This window comes from Triturus cristatus, chromosome 9 (assembly GCF_964204655.1).
Source record: "Triturus cristatus chromosome 9, aTriCri1.1, whole genome shotgun sequence".
NCBI lineage: Eukaryota > Metazoa > Chordata > Amphibia > Caudata > Salamandridae > Triturus > Triturus cristatus.
In genome coordinates, this window is record NC_140592.1 from 1226473953 (window position 1) to 1226491758 (window position 17806).

The 17806-nt window shown below is 45.1% G+C and overlaps 1 protein-coding gene across 1 annotated transcript in view; it reads left to right on the top strand.

The window, feature by feature from the left end:
• AVEN (apoptosis and caspase activation inhibitor) overlaps window positions 1-17806 on the top strand; it is a 983554-nt gene that overhangs the window by 943526 nt on the left and 22222 nt on the right. The gene's annotated exons all lie outside the window — the stretch shown is intronic.

The window sequence follows — 17806 nt, forward strand, 5'->3', positions numbered from 1 at the left end:
GAAATGGCTCTAAAATGAGATTTTGTAGGATGTTCATTCAACCATCCTGCTCCACCCCCAGCAAGGTGTGCCCTTCAACTAGGAAGTTAGGCAGTCCTGAGATGGCCATGGTCGATTCGACTCCTTGCTGTTGGTTTGAGCCTCCATATATTTATTACTCTGTCAGCAAGCTCTAATCTTCCTGTTCTCGCATCGATTGGCACTGTGGCTGCTCCCTCAACAGTGAAACTCTCCTACCCGAGGCAGTTTCCAGACAAGGATAGGCACCAGTGCCCATGGTTCTAAGCGGCCCAGGAGCGGGTCATCTTTGTTTTATGCCTTTTTTCACTTGTATATCATTATTATATTCACCATATAACCACATGTTATGGTTCTTTGTTCCACGTAAGGACTTTGTGGCACATCTTGCATCTAAACTCCTGTTGCAGACGTCATAGCAGAGCTCTCTTCCAAACATGATCACAGGATTGTTATCTACTCTGACATCCTAAGTTATCCATTAAGTCCCTTTAGAGGGCTCAAAACTGTGTTGCACCTTGCTCTGGTCAATAGATGATGCCACCCACTACTTTGGTGTTCCACTCACTACATTGGCTCCCATTGACCTGAAGAATTTCAGGGTAAGTTCCGGTGTCTTGTAAAACAAGAGCTTCCCTAAAATCATGTCTGCTCTCTGGAAGGTTTACATACAGTGTCCTCTCTGTTCCTGATCTTCATGCACTTAGTTCAATATGTAAATGAGTTTTCCAGGTTCAGCTGGAGAGTCCACATTGAAGATCTATCTATCACTGAGACTATCACATATATTTATTTTGGGGCCTGGCGCTACTTGTCTTGCACTGCAGGTACATGACTGGGATGTCTAGATCAACACCCAATGCACATGGAATGCATTGTGTCAACAAATAATGTTAATGGCCTTTTCTTGACTCATTTTGCATCTTTGGATCCTCAATTGGCCAATGCATTTGGCAGCAGGGGGGACATTTTGAACAGGCTGCTTTAAGCAGAGAGGACATTAAAATATATATTGGAGGTCTGAAGCCACTGACATAGCCCAGGAGAATTTTGCATAGCCCTGTTAATGACGGACAGTCCTATTCTGCTATGGAAGGCTGATTGGTCACTTGTTTCCCCTCCTGTTTCTCTACTGATCGTACAAGGTGGAAAATTCTACTCAGACAAACATTAAGTATCTTCATGGTCTAATGCCCGCTCCTTCTGTGCTGTCAGTCTTCCTGGCTCTTATATTTCATGTAGATCAGTGCTTGTAGAGTGTTCCCTCACCCAGGGTCAGTCTGCAGGTGATTGCACGTTTGTGGTCCATGTGCACGCCCCTGGAATCCTCGTCTGATTAATGTTCAGCTTGTCTCTCTGACTGCCTTTAGGAAAGATGCAAACATACCCTTTGTATGTTTGTAAAGCATGTGTCCACAACCATTTGTTGTTGCTGATGTTTATTTGTGCCCAATTCCCTGATGCTGATTTCATTGGCATTAGAAGGATGAAAGACTGAGTAGACCTATCCAATATCTCAAAGTAAATGAATGTTACACAATAGTGAAAACGACTCAAGCTTTGCATTTTCATCTGTTGTGTATTTTATTATTTATCACATTGTCTGCTTTACAGTAACCTAAGAGAAATTGGAAGCGAAGTGAGAGCTAACCTGAATATGCAGTTCCTATGGCGTCGGTTCCCATAAACTGTACTTGAACAGGTGGTTCATCGGCTGTCTGCAGAATCTCAGGATGTCTACCTCAAGCTTTTTGAAAAGACGTATGGAATTCCACAGGATCGAGTTTCTCTATTGTGGAATCTCCTCCCTCGTCATTTGAATCTGGCTGGTCGAATGGTTGATTAAGGCAGGAAGACTGATCTTCAAAGTTCTTTTGGCTGATGGCTCCCACTCTGGATAAGGATCCTTCTAAATTACAGCAGAAGAGTAATGGAGGAAAGGAGGCTTTCGATGGATGGACAGTGACTGGCGTGGTGCTGATCACAAAGGAGCGACAAGGGTGTAGGAGGTAACATTTTGTGAAGGCACAAGCCGATCACAAACAGGATCTCACATTAAAACATCCTAAGTCTAAAGGACTGTCAGACCAAGGGAAACAGTCAGAGAATAATGATTCTTTAAATCTGTGCTAGGAAAATTAAAATTTGAGGAAAGACACAGATTATGCATTAAACTTCTTAATGCCACCTCCTTAGCTGGATCTCTTAAAGTTTTTAGAGAACAAACTGAAAAGAAATGTGAACAGCAGTTTATCAAAAAGCCACATTCTGGAATCTCCATAAGCAGCACCTGAAGGCAGTGAGGTGATCCGTCTGCATTCACGTCCTCGCAAAGTACACATTTTTGGCTCTTAGTCCAGTTTGATCTCTCCAGCACTGCAGGTCTTTCATTGTGACTAGGAAGCAAAGTTTATCTTATCAAAATATTATCCCAATAACTGTAAGGTTGCATGCATGCATGCAGCAAATATATAGAGTAAAATACCCATAACGCCAAAAGGATTATTCCCTTAACTGCAGACGTTTCACAAACTGTTGAAGTGTTTTGATCAGTTGATTTAGAGAGCTCCTCATATTTGAGTGCTCCTGTCCCTCAGGAACTCTGAAACCGCTTCCACTAACCTTACCATTGGAGCCACATAAATACGCAAATATTGGTATTCAACACCAATCAGGTTATAAGTTACTTTTTCACAGCATACCCCTCAAAAGTCAATTTCTCCTTTTCTTTTTTAAATATCAAATTTGCTGCTCAGTTGTGGCTTGTGAGTTGAGAGGGGTAATGCTAATTTCCATGTGTTCAATAAAATACTGATTCACATTTGGATAATCTATATTTTATGTCAGCACTGGATGCTAGCATTATGCATTTCCAAATCTTTTTAGAAAGACAAAGAAGAAACATGTTCAGTTGGCTTCAAATAAAAAGATGAAAACCTTCCTTAATGAAACCAGTCACCTGCCTTCAAAATATCTCCCCGCCTCCCTCCTGACAAAACGCTGCGTTAGCCATTGCTACACAGATTAAATGAAAGGTACACACATGACTCGTGCATCCCAAACAATTTCAGATGCAAGTAAATATAATCAATTAGCTAACTTCATACTACGGTGGCCTCAATGTTAGGAACTCATTTTAAGGCCGACTTTCAAAAAGCCTAAGATTTTACTTGCATCCAAACTGTCTTAGTTTCAGGCGTTGCTTAATGCTTACTTGGCCTTCATATATTTACACACCTAATCATGCCGACCAACGTATCTTCTGTCCTCCAAGCAATGACCTGCTGAAGTCATTAACCTGTAACAGTTTTAAGGGTCTATAGCCACATCTTTTAGAAAAATGTTCAGATGCAAAAGTTTATACTACCACAGAAGATGCCTCCACTAGATCCAGACCCCTTTGCCAGCAGCAACAAATATATAGATTATTTGATTTCTATACCTACCTTCTCCTACTATCTGGTGCCCAAGATGTCTTGAAGAGGTACATGTCTTGCCTGAAAGTTCTCTGTACAAGACCGATCCCTGATCTCTTGCAAACAGAATCGTCCTCCGAGATACTAGAAGGGGCTCTTGTCCTTTTGGACTTATTGGAAGACTTGGATATGCTGGCAACAGGAAAGATTTCTCTAGTCCCAATTCCATCACTCATTGAAACCAAGATTGAGACACCCAAATGATTCACCAATACTAAACAAATCGTTTGTGGATTATATATCATGACAGAGCATCCAAAATGACTAGCAGGTATAAGCTGTCCCCAAACCGAGGAAAGAAGCATTTTTCTGCTTGAAACCCCTGGACCCTTCTTTTTTAATGCTCAGCTCTTCTGGGGGTAACATCATAAAGTAGGTAAGATGGGTGGGTTTAGTTCACTTGTTCAGTGGTCAACTGATTCATCTCCATAAAGTTGATACAGATGTGCATATGCAGTAGATTGCTATTGTTTCTCATACCACACAGCTGTACATGATTCAGGAGATTTTTATGTGGTTTGTTTTGATGATAGTTGGCTTTGGGTTAGTTTCTTTTCCCTTTTTTAAAATCTAATTAGCATGCATATTTTTACCTATGTAAGCATGCATCTATTTTAAAGTTGTGCACATTTTAAAGTGTTCTACTCATAATCCCTTCTCTTTCCAAACTTGGCTCTTTCGGGTGCGCCATCTTGGATGTAGTTGAGGTAAGTGGACTAGACACTCTTGATCATCAATCGCCTCCCCTCCATTAAACAGACAGAGCTACGCAGATGAGCCACTCTGTTCAGGTCCACACACCTGCTGGGCACAGGTCCAGTTATTCTGCCTGTCATTTGACCCAGGTAGGCAGGGACTTTCTACTCTTGGTTCGCACTGCCATGCTGGGCAACTTATTCCCCTACTCATTCTCGTCCTTGTCATTCATAGTGCGCCTGCCACCTGCAGTCTCATACAGCTGCTTTGAAATCTCTTTTTTTCTAATCTCTCCCTCCCCCAACGTCTAGCTGTCTCAATGACTACACTTTCTTCCAAAAAAAAACAACCTTGTTTTAGCTTCGCTGAACGCTGTATTCAGCCCTTGGCGTTGCACTTGCAGTACCCCCTGATTTCCTTATCCAATGCCCTGTCCGCACCACACGCATGGCAGGTGGAGTGGCTGCCATTTTCAAATCAGGGTTACCATTGCCTCATAACTCCAGGAAGATTGGGGAACGCAGAATTTCTCCTTGGATCTATCTCACCCAATCAGGATTTTGCTTTCAAAATATTACTTCTATATTGACTGACTGATTGCAATCAAACATCTTGCTCCTTAGAGACTTTAACATCCAAGTATGCAATGGGGCGGCTGGTGGTAATGGGTGTGCGGGTGTTGCCCTACCAACACTGGGGAGGAGTCAAAATTGGAAGTAAGAACTCCATGGATCAGCTTCTAAAGAAGTGCTCACTGCTTGGTGCTTCCTCGTGAAATTGATCGATATTCTGTATTTTGGAAGCTAGGGGTGAGGAGTCATCCTGCGCATGTGCTGGCGGGGCGATGAATATTCCTTGAGGCACAAGCGAGGAGAGTGACATCAGCCTAGTAGGAGTGGCTGCAAAAATTGGCAATGATGAGGTATGAAATGGGTCGCTTACTGCTGTGGCCCAGGGCGGTCAGTCGAGCGCCATTCACGCAAAGGGGCAGGGGGAGCACTGGCCGGTAAGGACACAGTGCGGTGGGTGGCAGCAACTGAAGTGCTTGCTGCGCCTCCCCGTTATTGTTTAGGCTTCCTGACTGGCTCATGGAAGTTGGGGGGTGTGGGGGTCTGTGGTAGAGTGCGGCGACTGCTATTTCCGGGATAATCTGCGGGCAGCAGGTGTGCTGTAGTGCACGTCTTGTGTGCCTACTACTCAGGACGGACACCATGGAGCTGCTTCTCGTTGCTGTCCAGATCTGTAGTAAGTGCTGCAGCTCCTTTTGTTCCTGGGACTGTCTTTTGTGTCAGGACAACATCTATCCACTCTGCTCTGACTGGAAGAGTCTGGCATGAGGACTCACTCCGCTCAAGGGCAGCGGCGCCTTACTTGACTGTCAGGAGGCAGCACTGAGCGCTCCCTGGCACTCAGCCCATTAGGCCGCCAATCCGTAACTGAATACCTCTTGTTTACGAGTGTAATTAATTCCCTCATTTTACTCCTAATTAAAGCCTTGGCAACTGCTTGCCAGCAACGCTTTATCTGTTAACTTAAATCGCAGCAAAAAAAACAAGTCTTGAGGTGGATATTGCAGTTGAGTGTGTGGGCTCCTCGAGCCAGCTATCCCAGACGGCTCGAGCCAGCCTTCCCAGACGGCTCGAGCCAGCTGTCCCAGACGGTTCGAGCCAGCTGTCCCAGGATTCTTTTTTTATTCTATATTTTTTTTTATTGATAATAGAAACAATCGGCTTCACAAATCATTCTGTCACAGCATAAGGAGGGTGTTGCACAGAAATAGTGACGTGATAATACCACCCCCCCATCCGACCCCCCCTGACAAGGGATACAGATTTGCAGACTCTGTGCTTTTACAACCCATTCAATCCCGGCATGCAGTTCAATATTCATTTTCTCCAAATATCGTATTGCTACCCATGTTTTGGTCTCCTACCTTCTAACCTTTGTAAACTCTCCAGTCTCCCCACACTCTTTTCGATTTCTTGGGGCTACCTCTAGCTACATAGACTACTTGCTCCACCCTCTGGCACCAGTCGAGGTTCCTCTCCCAGTCTTCGACTATTGGTATATGCACTGCCCCCATGCCCTTGCAATATTTCGTTTTGTTACCCCCGCCTAGGCCAATCTTCTTCCCCTTTTATTCCCAGGGGTAGCCATTGGGGTTCCTCGGGGACCATCAGGCCATCACTGGCGCGACTTGTACCCAGTAGGGCTGGATCTCTTGGCAGTCCCAGAGGGTGTGAAAAAGGATCCTTCTCTCCCACAACCCCTTCTGCACAGTGGGAAGTGAAACATCTCAAGTTGTATCAACCTAAATCGTACTCTGACAATTCAAGGGGGGCTTGAAGTGCTTCCATCCAGTCATCGTCGTCTAACGTCCCTCCCAAGTCATTCTCCGATGCTAATTTCTGGGGACCCTAGAGGTTGGGGAGTTTTTTTATTTGCTTCTTATAGATTATCGATATACCCTTTTTTGTGAGTTGCTCTGTCAGAATTCCGTCCTCCAGTGGTGAGGCGTCAGGTAGTTGTTCCCCTGCGGGCAAGTGGCAGTGTAATGCGTGTCCCAGCTGAGTGTGTCGGAAAAGTTCTGGTTCTAGCAGATTAAGTTCTGTTTGTAAGTCAGTGAACGTTATGTAGCTTGATTTTTCCAGACGTCCCCTAGGTGCTCTATTCCAATGAGTCTCTACCCTCGGAATCTGTGCAGTCCCCCCACTTCTGGCAGAAGTGCCCTACACCATAGTGGTGTCTGTGCTGTCAGTCTCTCTTTCCAGCCAAGAAACTTGGTGGCTGTACACCACACATCTATTGTCACCTGAGTATGTTGCGACCGGTCCTCCCTTGTTGTGTTGGCGAATAGTAAGCTTCCGTACCCTTCATGGCCCATGTTCATTCTATACACCGTTTATGCTGGATCCTGTTGATCCGCAAAGACCCAGTCGTTAATTACTAATAGTTGTGAGGCCCAGTAATATTTTTGAATATCGGGGACTGCGAGTCCCCGGTCATTTACCCTTTTTTGCAACTTAGCCAGGGCGATTCTCGGGGCACACCCTTTCCAAAGCAGTTTATGAACTGCTTGGTCAATACTCGAACACCGCCTGCGGAGTCTTGTAGGGCGTGTTTTGCATCACATACAGCAGTTGTGGGAGGGCCATCATTTTGTAGACCGCTGCTGTGCCTACTAGTGTCAGTGGCAGGGACTCCCAATGTGAGGCATCCGCTTAAAGTCGCTCAAGTTGCGGGTCCATGTTTCGTCTAAGAAAGTCCTGTGGGTACCGTGTGATATACATCCCCAGATATTTAAATTCAACCAGACTCAGCTGGGCCAAACAATCGTGGGGCAGGCGGGGGGTTTCACCTGATAGGGGGCATATTATTGATTTTGTCCAGTTAGTTATATAGCCTGACTACTCCCCAAATATACAGAACACTTGCATTACTTTGACTATGGAATGCTGGGGTCTGGCTATAAACAATAGGACATCGTCTGCGCACAGGGAGATTCCTTCTTCCCAAACTCTCAAGGCGGGTGTGCCCCAAATTTGAGGGTCTCGGCGGATCCATGTTGCTAATGGTTCAAGAGCAAATATGATAGGGGATAATGGACACCCTTGACGTGTGCCTCTCTTGAGCTCAAAACTATGTGAAATGGTACTGTTCACCCTGACCTTCGCCATAGGGGTCAGGTAGAGTAGCCTGACCCATGCTCTGAATTTAGGGCCGATGCCGAGTCTCTCTAATACCACAAATATGTAATTCCACTCTATGAAGTCAAACGCCATTTTTGCGTCCAAAACCATTGCTATTGTTTGCAGGTTTCCGCAGGATTGAGTTAAGTGAAGCACCCCGTATCGACACCTCAAGTTTAGCCGCGTACTCCGGCCAGGAATAAATCCTGACTGGTCTGAGTGTATAATTGACAGTAGAACCACCTGCGGTATTGTTGCTAAGATCTTCGCCAGTACCTTAACCTCTGCATTAAGTAAGGAAATTGGCCTGTAGAAGCTACATTCGTTTGGGGGTTCCCTTCCCTATGTATCGTCACTATTGTTGCCATCCTTTGGTCTAGCTGGAGACAGCCCTCATTGAGCACATCTTGTTACATGGCTAGCATTGGTTTAGTCACCAATCCTGCAAGACCTTTGTAGAGCTCAATTGGTATCCCATTGGGTCCCTGCGCTTTGCCTGACTGCAGATCCCTTAGTGCATTACATAAATCGTCCTCAGTCAGATCAGCTTCTAAGGTATCCCGCTCTTTTCTAGTTAACGCCTGAAGGGTCACATCTCTTAGGAAGTCTGTGCAGTCCTCAGCTGTCATATCGGTCTGAGACGCATACAAGTCTTCGTAATTGTCCCAGGATTCACGAGCCAGCTGTCCCAGGGTGCTCGAGCCAGCTGAGTGAGGGTGCTAGAACCAGATTACCCAGGGTCCTCGAACCAGCTGACCCAGGGTCTTCAAGTCAGCTGACCCAGGGTCTTCGAGCCAGCCGATCCAGGGTCTTCGAGCCAGCCGATCCAGGGTCTTCGAGCCAGCCGACCCAGGGTCCTCGAGCCAGCTGACCCAGGGTCCTCGAGCCAGCCGACCCAGGGTCCTCGAGCCCGCTGACCCAGGGTCCTCGAGCCAGCTGACCCAGGGTCCTCGAGCCCGCTGACCCAGGGTCCTCGAGCCAGCTGACCCAGGGTCCTCGAGCCAGCTGACCCAGGTACCTCGAGCCAGCTGACCCAGGTACCTCGAGCCAGCTGACCCAGGTACCTCGAGCCAGCTGACCCAGGGTCTTCGAGCCAGCTGACCTAGGGTCCTCGAGCCAGCTGACCTAGGGTCCTCGAGCCAGCTGAGTGAGGGTCCTCGAGCCAGCTGAGTGAGGGTCCTCGAGCCAGCTGACCCGGGGTCCTCGAGCCAGCTGACCTAGGGTCCTCGAGCCAGCTGAGTAAGGGTCCTCGAGTCAGTTGACCCAGGGTCCTCGAGTCAGTTGACCTAGTGTCCTCGAGCCCGCTGAGTGAGGGTCCTCGAGCCAGCTGACCCAGGGTCCTCGAGCCAGTTGACCTAGTGTCCTCGAGTCAGTTGACCTAGTGGCCTCGAGCCAGCTGACTGAGAGTCCTCTGGCCAACGGACCCAGGGTCCTCGAGCCCGTTGACCCAGGGTCCCCGAGCCACACAACGTCTTCAAACCATATAGTAATGTAAGAAGTCTGCACCCTGGGTCCCCCACTCTTGTATATGTTACATTTAAGCAAATGTTTTCATTTACATTCAAATCGTTTACTGGTAACTTTTAAGATTAAGCAGTCACAGACAGCCCTAGAGATTGTCTCAGAGCGCCTGTGACTGTTTACTCTGAAAACTGGCCCGTCCGCAGCCAATCGTGATTCTTAATGCAGCTGAATTAACTGCTTGACTTTTCCACCTTCGTGGTTTGAGGCTTTGGCTCAACAATCTCTTGTGGTGCCGTACGTTTTTGTGGTGATTATGCACCCCTTTCTTCTGGTACAGCAGGTGAATGACACGTGTCCTGTGCAGTTGTAACTAAAGTGAGTGAAGTTACATATACAGGGGTGTGGAATTTAATAAAATATCTACTTGTCTGAGGGAAGGTTGCTTCACAAATCTACTTGTCCTGCAACAAAATCCTCTTGTCCATTTGTGCCATGTAATGCGGTGACAAATTATGGCAGCAATCTCATTATATAGGAGCTCTGAAATAGCCTCTCTGATTCTGCCAGGGCTCCTTCCATAGTAGGGTTTTAATACTCTCAATTCCCTTACGTTGGCACGTTTCCGCAGGTCTAAATACTGGGGCTGAAGGTAATGGTAAGCAACAGTTCCAGGGTTGAAATGCCCTTTTGAGTTAGTGCAAACCTACTAACTTGCATGTTTTAAGGTGTTCACTAACTAGTCCCTAATCTTTTCCCTTACTGAGAAAGGGTGGAAATCTACTCCTGATAATGGCAGACATAACACGTCTTCCAGGGTTGGCAAAAAAGTGGTTAGAGGGATAGTAAACTTGCAAGCTATTTCCGCGTGAGCAAATCTATTCCTGCATATTTGCTCATGCTAAAATGCAGCTCACTAATATTTTCTAAGATTACTATTTCTTAAGCTATTTCTGTAAAGTCTTGTGAATTCATGAAAGCTGTATATCTGCATTTATTGCAAGGACATGGGTGCACTTTTGAGATTGTATTTAATAATTGGGTCCCTAATTAGGTCTAGCGTTAACCATGACCTTTTGTGTTTATTAAAATTCTGTCTCTCTCTCTCTCTCGCTGTCTATCGGCTAACTTAGCTGTGAGTGGCTGCATTCTGTTGTTTCACAAGGAGCATATCGACACACAGTCGTTTTGTTCAGTGCCAGGAACTACTGTGACAATGTGTGCTTTTTGAGACCAAAACAATTTTTGCTTTTGCCAATGTTTGTTATAATAGTGAGGGCCCAGCAGCTCCCACACCAATAAGGTTTTACAAAAACCTTGCCAAAACAAGTCACACTTTGACAAAACCAAAAGACTGACCAACAATTTCAGACCTACAGGCTTTACCAAAGCCTGTTTATTTTTATGTTTTCCATAATCCTATTAAAACTGGTTACACTGACTTTCCATTATGAATATTTTTGGGAAATACTAGCATGCATCAACACATTGAACTAAAAGATGCTGCACAGAAATGGTACCTAAAAATTTACAGTAGTTTAATTAAATGTTTTGCATTTTTTTTGTGAACATTTGATTGTGAAAACAAAGAACCATCAATCTTGCTTTAGAGAGCATTCTGGGAGCATTATAAATAGCCTCATGTTGCTAAACATTGAAAACATGAGAACACTTTTCTATACTGGAACCACTGTCAATAGTGCAGTCTGAGCTTACAACATTTACTTAGAGTGCTCACCCTAGTAATAAAGGCTTGGCATTAATGAACCATAAGTACAAGTTTGAACAGCATTAACACATGGACACAAACATTTCCTTAACTGCAGGCAATGCCTTTCCCTGATCCATAATGTGGTGCTGTAAACTGGCAGCCAAAGCGTCTGTGCTGCAGGGGGTTCGGCCTACTCGACCCAAGGACAAAATACACATGAAAATGTGTTGTCCTTGACCCCACAAAATATGTCCCGGACATCAGGCTATAGGAATTCCACAGCCCTGAATCTATCCTAACTCGCTGTTACTAGCTACTCCAATCCAGGTTCTTCATTCTGGGACTTGTAGTCCCTGTTTCATGTAAAGGGAACAAGAAAACACCAAGTTTCAGCATGCAAATAAAACCTTCACTGGACAACAAGCCTCATATGAATCTGGGAAACTTGGCAGGGCTGACCCGAGTAAGTAACGGTTTGGTTTTACGCACCACCTCTTCCAAATTCCAGCACCTCTCTCTGTAAACAACAACTCAGATATACAATAACCACAAAAGCATATTAGCGCTTAAACGGCGCTCAGTTAAAATTCGCTCATTAAGGGTCCCACCTATCATGCAGACTACACTGTTGACCTCTCCTTGCAGATCCCCATCCTGTCCATTTTCTTTCTGCCAAAGACCTGCTTGACTCATCGTGCCATTTACCTTAACTTCCTGCTTCACTCGCCTATTTAGAATGGTTTCCGGACACAACCTGTCTTTTCTTACTGTTCCTGGTCCAAACTTCATGTATCTCCCCTGGTCTCAATGGTCAACGATAGTATGCTTCTCCTTCTGAAGATATTAGTAACAATGCAGCCCTATTTAAAAACTGGATCCTGATTCTGTTGGACACAACTATTCCTTTTAAGCCTTCTAAACCATATTTTGTGTCTCCGCCTTCTGCCCCATAGTACACTGCCAATTTAACTTCTGGCAAAAGATGTTGTAAAAACGTTGAACATCTTTAGAGATTCTCTTACAACTCCAAGGACATATCTATATATAAAAAGAGAGCTAAACATGTCTAGATAGCTCTTAAACGCCACCAGGGCATCCTATTGACAAGAGCGAATCCCTTCAGCCACAAATCTGGAAAAATAAACCTTTGATTCATACAATAGACTGGCACAACCCATGCTTCATCTGGGGCACCGCCTTACCAAGAATTGCATTCACATCTCTCTGATTTTTTTTTTTTCCATGAAAAATTAAGATCCTCAGTGCATTTTCTAGGGACTCCCCTTCTGCATTTAGCATGCACCCCAAAGATTGTTGGAAATTACTAACAATGTGCGTCTTGCACTGGCCTCTTGTCAACCCATTCAGTCAGGAAGCAATTGTCTCTTGACTTCACTCTGAGTTTTGGTACTCCCCTCGAACAATGCCTGACCAAAGTTCCCAAAACTCCTTTTCTCATGGTGCTTTATAATTCCTCTTGCAACTCAGGCACACTACCCGACTCATGAAAACAAGCATTGCTAGTCCTCCTTTTGAAAAAGTTGATCACCGACCGACAGTCTTGGAAAACTATCATCCCAATTCTCTCCTACCCTCGATTGCCAAAATCAACCAAACCTTTGTGAAGTGGCAGCTTTTTAATTACAATTATGATTGCAACCTCCTAAACCCTTTTTAGTCTGGGTTCTGACCTTACCTCAGCACAGAAGCAGTCTTAGTTTCTGCATGCAATGATTTCAGTATGATTCTGGACATGGGAGGTGCTACAGCTCTAATTTTACAACATCTTCCTGCAGCCTTTTAACACGGTCTGCCACCCCATCCTCTAACATTGACTATGGAGTATCTGAGTCTGAGGGCTTGCAGTTACCCCAACTGGCTTCCCTTCTTAATGACTGCTCCCATGATGTCCAGCTGGGACCCTCTCGTTCCGAGTTTAAGAGACTCCGCAGTGCTGTTCCAGAGGGCTCCTGTCTGAGCCCAACACTGTTCAACATCTTTGTGGCCCCACTTGCGAAGCTGATAGTCATTGCTGATAATGCACAGATTATTCTTCGACTCAGTGGCAATATGATGAGTCTCCAAAACCAGATCAAAAGCTTTCTCTGCTCAATTGCCATGGGCTAATGGGCTCCAGTTCGTTAAGATCAACTCCAACAAGATGGAGGTGATTGTTTATTGTTTTTAATAATTCCTCAGTATGTCACATAAATGGTGGCTTGAAATACTTAAGCATGTACCTACCATTTCTGCCCGAGCTTGCAATTTATGTATAGTGTTTGACCAAGAAATTTGAAGCCATTTTCAAATTCACTTCAGCATGCTTCATAGTGATGGAAGGTCTGGCAAAAAGGTTATGTCTTCTTCCTAGCTCATCCAGAAAAACTCTGGTTCAAGCCATCATCACCTCCAGGCTGGACGATTGTAACTTCTTTTTTGTTGGACTGCCTGGAGTCTTACTGAAGAAACTCAAGTTATTTCCGAACCCTGCAGCATGCTCGTTTTGGGACTCAAGAAATGTGCCCATTACCTGCATCCCGACTTCTCGCTACTAGCTTCCTATCCAAAAAAGCTGCTTATTTAGGCCTCTCTGCTTCTGGCATAGGGTCAACCACAGTCCGGCATCCAGGAATTACGTGACTTCACGTTTTTCTGCATATACACCTTCCAGCGCAGGTCAAGTTGTCAGTGCCTAGGTACAACATGCATTGGCAAAGCCAATAGGTTTCAGCAATCCGAGAACTAGGGGCATTGTCAATGTCTTTTAGCTGTGCTAAATAGCAGCACGGCTGCTGTTCAGCATGGCTGAAAGTCATGTAAAAATTGCTATGATCCAGCCTGCACGGTTAGAATGTGATGGGATATTGTGTGGTATATTTCATTTTCAGACAAATGAGAGACCCACCTCATTGTAAAACAAAGCTCTAATTGAAATAAATAATGCCACTTCTTGCACGTATTTCGTTTGTTAGCTTTTGACTTTGCAAAGCACAGACCAATGCTGTTAAAATAGCGATGATCCTTTTACTTTTGTTAGATATAGTGACCATTGTTTAAGAAAGAACACATAGAAAATAAGCGGGAGCAGTTCGAAATGAAGGCTGGGTGGGAGGACGTAGAGCTTGCAATAACACGAGCACTTGTGTGGAGTGCACCACCTCGAAGAAAAAAAGCTGCTCCTAAAACGGGAGCAGTGGATGGACACAAGTACTTGGGTCTCAAACGTTGTCTTGCTTCTGTATAATCAACCTCTCTTGTCCCTTCCCAAAGTCTCATCCAAGGCAGAACAGGGAACTAAAGAGATCCATATCTAAATCCAGAGTAACAGAAACTTTATGCTGCAAACAATTTTTAGAACTCAACCCTGTATCGAAGGACTTTATCTCCATTTGGGTTGCTTAGAACACCTCTCTTCTGTCTGTAGTGAAGGACTTTCTCTCCATTTGGGTTGCTTAGAAGACCTTTCTTCTATCTCCTGTTAAGGACTTTTTTCTATTTGTGGTACTTATCATTTTAACTTACACATTTTGGCCAGGTTTACAAATGTTGGGCCCTCTTTACAGATTTCCTTAGTTTCTCCTTCATTCTTCCTGGCACTCTTTCCCTTTGCAAAGACCAAAATTCATCCCCTTGAATTTCTTTTCTGTTCCTGTGCTTGTCTCAAGCCACCTTAACTGCCTCTTTTACAGAAGCTTGAATTGCGTTGTAATCTGCATGGCCTCTAAAGGCTGCTGCTGAGGAGGTGGCTTTAAAGAGCTTCATGCATAATGTGCATGATGCTAACCTATGGTATTCACATATAATTAATTAGGCCTAAGTGGTGCAAGCTACTGTCCATTACAGAGATCCAGAAAATGGAGATAATGAGGTGTGCGAAATTCGTGTAATTTGCTTTCACGTAAAAGTATGAAAATTTCACACACCTCTTCTTTTATCTCCATTTTGTTACTCCATTAAGCCACGTCATGTAATTATGCTGAAGTTCGCAAAAAAATATACTGCAGGGACCACATCAACCACCAGTACCAGCCCAACATTGTGTGCAGCAACTGATTTTTGCACTTTTTTTGGGGTGTGGGGGCTAAATATGTTCTCATGCCAAAGACTGATAAAAGGACACATTTTGGTTAAAATATAGCACTAAATGATAGATTCGCATTTCGCATAATATTGCATCATTTTCCAGAAATATTTCTGGAAAATCTGTTCACCTTGTGAATGCACAAGGTGAATGCACCTCCAGTCATGTCCTGCCGCTCAGCCTGTGCGCCTAGTTATAAACAAGCAGAATATGTGTTTCAACTTGTAAATTCAACAGCTGTCCATTCTCAATTTCCAGATTCTTGTTTCCTAATTAACTGTGTAATAGACAGTCCCATATAAAATTGTTGATGTTTCGACCCTGTAACCAATGTGCAGGGGTCTACTCAGGGCATGAAATGCCGTCTGACCCTTCACCTCCAAGCAGCGCGCCTTTTTCACATGTTGGGGTATCTGCATCCACACTCTTCAGTTAATACCGAGAGTGCAACGCGTTTATCCCCAAGAGAGTTCCAGAGTCAATAAATATGCCTAGTGGAAGCGGTGCGCAGTCCACAATTGCGCCCGCTCTGCTAGTGGAACCACTAACACGCTCATATTCGTGTTGCCGCAGCGCGTGATTTAGCGGTTATGTCTCTACTTCCATCGAAGGATCGTCCTTCGATGGAAGCAGACGCACTGAATGTTGATCAGTGATTAGTATCAAGAGTTTGAGCCACATTGACCATAAACTAAAAGGGTCCCACGGAAGTTCAGTTTTCCTACATTTGATACCCTGGTTCCTGGTTTGGACATAAGGGTTAGGTCCTGTGTTTTGGGTGTGCTCCTGGATCACGGTCCTCTGAGATCAAGCATACGCTCTGTGATAGGAAAGAGTTCAGGCGCTATTGATGCTGCAGCGTGACAACGGGTGCCTCGGCGAGTGCGGCTAGCGATGAAGCATCCAAGTCCAGCCACTGGATCGGAGACCCATTATGTACAGCAAAGAGTGCTGTCTGTTGTGACTGATTGTCCTGCATTCAGATTCTGCCTCTAGATCACCATTATCGTCCATGTTCAGGAAAGAGTGCAGTTGTCAGTGCAGCTAATGCTCCTGCATCAATCTTCCCGCTGCCTCGGAGGCCAGTCATGCAGCTCTGTGACAGGAAAGAGAGCTGTGGCTATAGGAACGGATATTACCCACATCCATTCAAATCTTGCCTCCACAGTGTGCTATACAGCACTGTGACAGCACAAAGTGATATAGCTAGTGCAGCTAATGACCCCTCACTGATATCCAGCTTGTGAATCTGTGAACCCCCCCTCCTCCATGCACAAGAAAGAGTGCTGCTGGTGCTACTGCATACATTCAAGTCTTGCCTCAGCAGCCGGCGATGCAGCCTGGTGAAAGCAAACGTTGCTGTGGCTTTTGCAGCTGATGCTACTCCATTAAGGTCCTGTCAGTGCCTTAGTTGCTAGTCATGCAGCTCTGTCATAGGAAGAACTGATTTGTGTGGTGCAACTAATACCTGTCCAGGTCCTTCCTTAGTGACCAGTTGAAGGAGTTACTTACCTTTGGTAATGCCTTTTCCTGGTAGAGACTTTATCTAACTGCAGATTGGTCCCCTTAGAATATTCCCTAGGCATCAGACTGGACCCAGAAAATCTTGAGCAGTACATCTGCAGGCTGGTAGGTGGCATCAGTCGGCTCTGCTTTGGTGTCACCTGCGTCGGCAGTGACGTTGCAGTGCCCATATAAGCGCCACCCCAAAGCGCTGACATCACTTTCTTTTGTGACTATTTCTCCACCAAAAACGCAAAGACACTTAAAAATGGATGTTTTGACCAGTGTGCTGTTTCTTAAGGGATTTTCAAGGTAAAGAGCCCTGTGCGCTGAGCGAGCAGGATGGGAGGGTCGGTCTGGAATCTGCAGTTAGAGAGAGTCTACCAGAAAAAGCGTTACCAAGGTAACTTTTTTTCCTGACAGAGACTGATAACTGCAGATTTCCACCTTAGAATAGATACCCACGCAATACCTCCCAAAGAGGTGACGCCAACAAAGCAGCTTGACAGATGTCCAGGAAGGTACAGTAGTAATAGCTTCCTTGTCCCAGGTGGTATGGGCTTGCAAGCCATCACGAGGCTGCTTTTTAGCTAGTGCCTAGCAGATTGTGATGCAGAGTATGATCCACCAAAAGATGGTCCGCTTCTGCACAACCTTTCCTTTTTTGGCTACAGTAAACCCAATGAAGAGCTGATCAGTGTAGAACCAAAGAGCAATGGATTTTTTCCTCTTCCTTAGAAGTAGGAGGCTGGTGGAAAAGGTAGGCATAGTAATGCTCTGGATAACATGAAGTGGGGTGACAACTTTTGGCAGGAAAGAGGCATGCATCTGAAAAACCAGTTTTTGAGGAAAAGAGCTGGTGTAAGGAGGGTGGACCAGCAGAGCTTAAACCTCACTGACACTCCTTTCCAATGTAATGGCCACTGAGAACAGTTTTTAGAGTCAAGAGCTGCAAAAGGAAGCTGTGTAGTGGGTCGAAGGGCAAATGCATCAGAAACGTGAGGTCCAGATTGATGTTCCACTGGGGCATCGTAAAGGGGACAAGGGGAAATAAGTGCTGTAAAACGTTCAGTTAACGAGTCATAACAGACAACTGGAACAGGGAAGGTTGTTCTGGCAACCGAAAGATACGTGAAATGGCTGACAAGTAACCGTTAACAGTACCAAGGAC